Genomic DNA, 7321 nt, shown 5'->3' with positions numbered 1-7321 from the left:
GTTGATTTTCATCATATGAATTGGCTGACATTTTGTTTACCTACAAGCTGGATAAGAAAGTGCACATTTTGGTCAAAACAATCTACATGAGCTAATACAAACAATATGTTGACGAAATAAAATAATGGCAATTCAGCAGTTTTACTAAGAAACATTCTGCTCAGACTAATAGTTTCCAAATCTATTTTTCTTTCTTCCCCCCCCCCTTTTCTTTCTTTTTTGAGGGGTGTTTTTGCATGCGTGTGCATACGTGCCCATGTTTGGAAGTCATGACAACCTCTGGTGACTCCTACTGGGGTATGAAGGATGTTCAGAGTAGTGGCTTGATAGCCTGCCTCTGCCTCCCAGCTAGGGCAAATCTATTTTTTGTACACTGAAGTTTCCTAGAATTGTTTTCAAATCCACTCAGAGACAGTGACTGAAGACTTTGGTGTCACAGAGACAGAATACTTTAGGTGAGGATCTCAACAATATCCCTTTGAGTGAGAAAAAATGCTAGATTTGTTACTGTTCTCTTCGGCAAGAACTCCGTGTTATTGAATAATTCATTCCCTATAATGATCCTCCAGGTTCTTGTCAGGAAAACGAATCACCATATTATTAGGCTGCCAGAAAGAGTAATTAAAAATTGATCACCATAGCAGCAAAATTCCCTCCAAAGCAATTGCAAAAGATTAAGCATCAAGTGCTTGAAACATTTCTGTCATTGTGCTTAACCTGCATGAGTTCAAAACCACATGATATGGTGAACTGGAGATGTCTTTTAAATATTTGACGTATTTAAATAAATCTTCAGTATTTATCACTGAATTGGTTTGTTAACATGCTGAATGGAATGAGATGTTATCTTGTGACTGAAACAAAAGAGGAAGGCTGTGCTTCATCTGAAAAGGTAATAACAATTCCTATGTGCTGCCCGAGGCAAGTGGAAAACTATGCAATCTCTGCTGTTGTAATTACACAGTCCCTTCCAGGCTCAGGGAAATGTTCAGGCATTTGATTAACTGTCAAACACATTAATTTGTTTGTGTTTATTTTCACAGGGGCAGAAGCCATTGCAATCATTTGGTTTCTAACTTTATAACTTGGAAGGATGATAAAAATGATGATGGAGCCATCTAGCATTGTTCAGCTTGCTGAGAGCCATAGAATGGTAGTGTGGCAGGGCTCTTTTTGTAGCAGGAACCCCCTTTGCATATTAGGCAGCACACCCCTAACGTAGCCAGTCCTCCAAGGGCTTATAGTAGCCCCTGTCAGAAGAGCTCTGTAAGCTCTCAGAGGATTGGCTACATTAGGGGTGTGCCGCCTAATATGCAAAGGGGGTTCCTGCTACAAAAAGAGCACTGCGTCCCTTCCGTGTTGGTCTGTTTATGGCTTTGTTGGGATCACTATTTGGCCCAGGTGCCTTACTAGCCCACCTGTGCTGTATTATCTGCCTGCTACTTCGGTTCAGTGGCTGGGGAAGGGGAGAGAGTGAAGAGCCTGGTTTACATTTCGTAACTGCCACAGCATTTTACCCAAATAGAAGTCTGTGCAGGTGCACACCACTGAAGTTTTTTACATGCATGATGACTTGATATCTGTCCTATGTTACAGTGCTGTACCACTTGAAGCACATTAAGCAAGCTGTTCCCTACCTTTGCTGCTCAGTTATTCCTTTATTGATCTCTGCTTTTCCTTCTTGTTCACCATGCTGTTGGCCAGAGGTTAATAGGTCATATCAGTGATGTTTCAACACCACTGCAAAGAATGTGAGTACTGCAGCCATATTCTACTATTCCCTTGTTTTTTTTTATGCATTCCTTGGTGGTGGTCACATGCGCAAGATAAAGTGTGGAAGGGAAGCGAGGCTATTTGCTCCATAGGAATTTGACCCACAGTTGTGTCAGCATGTGACCACCAGCTTTATTGAATAACTTGTCTTTGGATTTCTGCTATAAAAAAGGTTAATCTGGGTCAATTAATATCTGCATGGCCATTTTCAGGAAAAAGGTGGTATCAGCTGTTCCTATTCTCACATTGAGATTGCTAGCTATTATTAAAGGTAAGGAGGTGATAGTCCATACAAGTCTATCTGTAAAAGCATTAAACTTCTTCCAGATCTTGTTGTTTACATATGATAGAGCAGCAGAAAGGAGATATACCATGAGACTACAATACAGGCAAGCTTTCTAAAATTTAGCAATATATCAATAGCAAAAGGACTACATTTTAATTTTTTTAGGGAGGTAGCATCAAGCCTAGCAGATACCAGGCACGCTACCCCTCCACTGTCTTCCACTTTTTTCTCCTCTAGATGTTGCTAATATAAAGGTCTTAAATAGATACATTATCAGATATTATCAGATGTCCCTGTCTCCTGCAATAATATAATATCAAAAACAGATAGAAATTTCTTGATTTGGGGAGATGAAAGTTTGGAGTACCAACCAGCCGTATCCCTTGACAGAATATTAATTGTAGAACTATCAGAGCGTCATTGTAAGGAATCCAATTTAATTGGTGGAGCTTTCCCTAGTGAAATTTTACAAGCAGATTTTCTAACTCGATAAGAGAGGATTCTACCTGCATTACTATCAGTCACCATTTTCCCTTCTCCTCCCCACTGACCCAAAGTCACACCAGCAGGTACATGTGGAGGAGTGGGGAATCAAACCCAGTTCTCCCAGATTAGAGTCTGTGCTCCTAACCACTACACCAAACTGGCTCTTTGTACCACCTCCAAGGAAGGAAGGAAGGAAGGAAGGAAGGAAGGAAGGAAGGAAGGAAGGAAGGAAGGAAGGAAGGAAGGCCCTACTTGTTATTATTGGGCGCTTTCACAAACACACACACACACACTAAATAATGCATTTTCAGTGCACTTTGCAACTGGATTTTACTGTGTGAAATGGCAAAATCCACTTGCAAACAGTCACTGAATTGGATTGAAATTGCGTTTTCAGGCCCTGACCTGGATAGCCCAGGCAAGTCTGATCTCATCAGATCTCAGAAGCTAAGCAGGGCTGACACTGACAAGTAATTGGAAGGGAAACCTCCAAGGAATACTACGGCCAGGAGGCCAGAGGCAGCCTATCAAGCCATCTCTCTGAAATGTCCAAACCCCAGTAGGGGTCGCCAGAAATCTTCCATGCATGCAAGCACGCACACACACACCACAAAAAAGAAACTGCATAATTCAGAATGTGTGAAAGCGCCTGTTTCTTTGTTCATTTTCTGTTTGTAAGCATGTTGCTCTAACAAATTAATATATACAGTTAAAATGTATTTAGAAACTTGAAAAGGGCTAAAAAAAATCTAATTTTGTCGGGGTCTTATTAATACAATAACAGGGAGAAGAAAAAGATTGCCCCTTTTGTGTGATTCAGGCTATCTGGAAACTGAGAAAAGAACCATTCAAAACCAATATTCCTGATTGACACTGATTTGTGTTTGTACTCTGTTATTACATCATGGCACTTCTAAAATCTCTTTGAGAAACAAGCTCCTGGAAGACAATATCCATTTGCAATGCAGAATTCACCATGAAGGGAAAGCCATTACCTTCCCGTTTATTTTTAGAGGGATCAACAAAGTCATGTCCATTGCTGTCAAGGGTGATTCTGAAACTCATTACTCAGCAAGGTTCCATGTGGTTTATCTTGAGAGTCTGCAGTTGAATGATGCTGATATCGCATCTATCTGACAATTTAAATATGGTGTTTAACTTGAAGTTAGAAAGAACGGCCATTTGTTTGAACTAATGAGGTAATATTTCTTTCCTGTCCTTTATTTCTACTGCTACTGAGTGGGATATGTGGGATATTAGTTAGCCAATTAATGGAATCCACAGGCCTTTGCCATCACTGTTGTGGACGCAGAGGCTTTTCAATCTTTCAACAAAAATTTCCATAAAAGATGGAACATATTTCCACATGCTGTCAATTGGCCAAAACAAAATGCAAAGCTACAAAGGGGCCCTGCACTGAAAAGTATTGACTTGGCAGTCAATGAGCTCCATCCAGCGTCACAGAAATATCTTCTGGTGTTACTGCATAGCTTCGTCATATGGGGTTAAGGTTTGCCAGGTGAAAGTTTACCATTGTCCAGCATATAATATGGGTGATATTAGACTTCAGGACACCAATGGAAAATATATTCTGGAATGATAGTTCTCTGTAGTAAATTTGAGTGCACTATGGTTTGATTTGTGTTTAATTAGGTTGAAAGGAAATTCCTCATTGCAATTTAAAGTGGATTTTAAATTGCACTGAAAAGCTTGTCCCTCATCAATTTCCCCTGCGTGAATAGTAGCAGTAGTGGAGGAGGAGGAGGAGATTGGATTTATACCCCGCCCTTCACTCAGAGTCTCAGAGCGGCTTACAAACTCCGTTCCCTTCCTCTCCCCTGTGAGGTAGGTGGGGCTGAGAGAGCTCTGACCAACTGCTCTTTTTCAAGAACAGCTGTGCCAGAACTATGGCTTACCCAAGGTCATCCAGCAGCTGCAAGTGGAGGAGTGGGGAATCAAACCCAGTTCTCCCAGATTAGAGTCCGTGCACTTAACCAGTACACCATACTGGCTAAAGATGCAGCATAAAGTAGTAATCTTAATAAAAGGAGCCCAGATACACTCAAAGTATAGAAAACCATATTCTATGGTTACAAATTAAGTAGTAACTGGTGCTTTTAAAGGCTTGTGTGACATAGTTGCATATTTGGCTGGAGGGAGTAGGGAGGTTTGCAAATTTGTCATCTCTGCTGTTTTTCCCTGAAAAACACTCCACATTTTGATGTAGCTTTTCCCTTCCATTGTTCAATTCCACTGGTTCTTATTTCCCTCTGGCTGTCCCCCCCCCCTGTAAAGTATATAGATTTTCAAGATTATTTGAGCACTAACTAATCAGCATTATTTGTATCTAACTAATCTAACTAATCAGCATTATTTATCTGGATGGCATTAAAAACATTCCTCATATTGTTTTATATATGAAAACTGAACACAGATAGTTAGGGTTCCTATTTGCCTGCTTATGGCATGAGACCTCCAGCCAACTGAAGCCCTTGCACATCAGTGCAGAGCTGCTCAATAGACAGAAAAAGGGCCCAAAAGTTGGGGGTGCCCGGGAAGAAGAAGAGATTGGATTTATACCCCGCCCTTCACTACCCGAAGGAGTCTCAGAGCAGCTTACAATCTCCTTTCTCTTCCCCTCCCCTGTGAGGTAGTCGGGGCTGAAAGAGCTCTCTCCAAGAACTGCCCTTGAGAGAATAGCTCTGAAAGAACTTATGACTGACCCAAGGTTACACCAGCAGCTGCATGTGGAAGAGTGGGGAATCAAACCCAGTTCTCCCAGATTAGAGTCCGCGCATCTAACCACTACACCAAGCTGGCTCTCTAAAAGAAAAATAATCTTACTGTAGACTGTCTGGCAATTGCTAGAGCTATCCTTATCACTTCTGGGTAGCTCTAGGAATCACCAGGAACTATATGGTCAGAATTTCTGGAAAGTGTTCAAGGCCTTTTATATTTAATTTTTCTCCTGGCCCCCACTGGTTGCAAGGCATTGCCTGGCAACCCTATAGACAATACTAGGGATGTCCCTTTGAAGATAACCAACCCAAATATGTATTTAAAAAATACCTGCCTAGCAAACCTATAGACCAGGGGTGTCAAACATGCGGCCCGGGGGCCTGAGGGCTTCTATCAGGCCCACAATAGAACTGGCTATCTTCTTCATAGGTTTGCAGCTTACAGACACACACCTGAACAGCATACTCAAGATTGCAACAGCACAGACATTTTGATGCAATAATTCAGAGCAAGAGGTGTCAGTTATCAGACACAAATAAAAAAAATATTGCAAGAGTGCTAATGTTTTAAGCATGTTTTTATTTTAAGTAAAAAAAATCCCTTTGTGTTTGTGTCCTTTTACATTTTATGACACACACGGCTCGGCCCAAGAAGGTCTCATTTATGTCAGATCTGGCCCTCAAAACAAATGAGTTCGACACCCTTGCTATAGACAGTACTATGGCTGTGTGCTTGGAGAGATAACCAAGCCAAATATATATCCAAAAAAATACATTATCAGTATTATATATCCAAATATACATCAAAATTCATTATCAGATATCAAAAAATGGGTCCCAAAAATCCCAGAAATATTCAGAATTAGCCAGGAATATTGTGAGATGGCGTTTGCAGGCTCCCAGGTCTGCTCCCTTCCTTTCCCCCTTGTGTTTCTGTGTCTCCTGGGGCTTGATATCAGCTTGCCAGGCTGCTTTAGGCAAAATTCTGTCAGTTTCAACTGGGTTTTTGTTTATTTGGCTTTTGTAAGGTTGTTCTTTGCTGGATATAATTTGCTGGATATGATTGAGTCAGGCTTGCAGTTTTTTAATTCTCTCATGTTACATTACAGTTCTGGTGTCTTACATAGTTGAGATTCTCAGGTTTTACATAGTTTCAGATTATTGGGTTTGTATAAATTCAGTTTGTTGGGGTTTATATTGGTTGGGCTCAGCAATAGCCTTTCTATGGGAGGAGATTATCAGGTTTTACATTTTTGTGAGGGGGGTCATCCATAGGAAACAATGGAGGATGGTTGGGGGACACCTTGTTCAGGGGCCAATAGAATTGGACCCCGTGGTCCAATTGCCTTGAAATTTAGGGGTTATTTAAAGGACAGGCACCAGCAACCCCCCTGCAATTTTGTTGCCAATTTAAAAATACCCCCCAGTCGCACAGAAAGGTTCCCCATAGGGAATAGTGGAGCCATAAATTGGTGGAAACCACCCCCAAACACCCTGGATCCAAATACCATACCAGTATTTGGAACCTGAGGATCCAAGAATACCAATATTTTTTGGCTCCAACATTTCCAGATCTGAAGAATACCATGATTTTTTTTTTTTGCTGCATACCCCTAGACAGTACAAACAAATTCAACAAAATAAAGCAGAGAACCGAAACCATTGACATCAATATGAAGAAATATATAAAGAAATGTAATTGGGAAAAGGAATGCCTCACTAGAGGGAGATGGGAGAGGATGGCTGATGTGGTATCTTAATTCTGGAGTGACTTCAGGATCTTAAGCTGCCTGAAACCTATTATGATGTATGGCAATTGCTCTGTACCACTACCACTGCAGCCTCTGACCACTCCCTGCAGCCTTTGACACCCTCTTCCCTTTCTGCTTGTTTCCCTCCGACAAATTCCTTGTTCACCTTTAAACATGACTCTCAGAGCAGGTCTAAGGGAACCCTAAATTTGCATACCTGCAATTGATTGCTTCTGCAGAATGCCCATGCAAGGGACTGAATGGGCAAACTAGGGGGGTTATTTTGC

Source organism: Gekko japonicus, unplaced genomic scaffold (genome assembly GCF_001447785.1).
Source record: "Gekko japonicus isolate JY-2015 unplaced genomic scaffold, Gekko_japonicus_V1.1 scaffold71, whole genome shotgun sequence".
Classification (NCBI taxonomy): Eukaryota; Metazoa; Chordata; class Lepidosauria; order Squamata; family Gekkonidae; genus Gekko; species Gekko japonicus.
Note: the sequence above shows the minus strand (reverse complement) of the source record.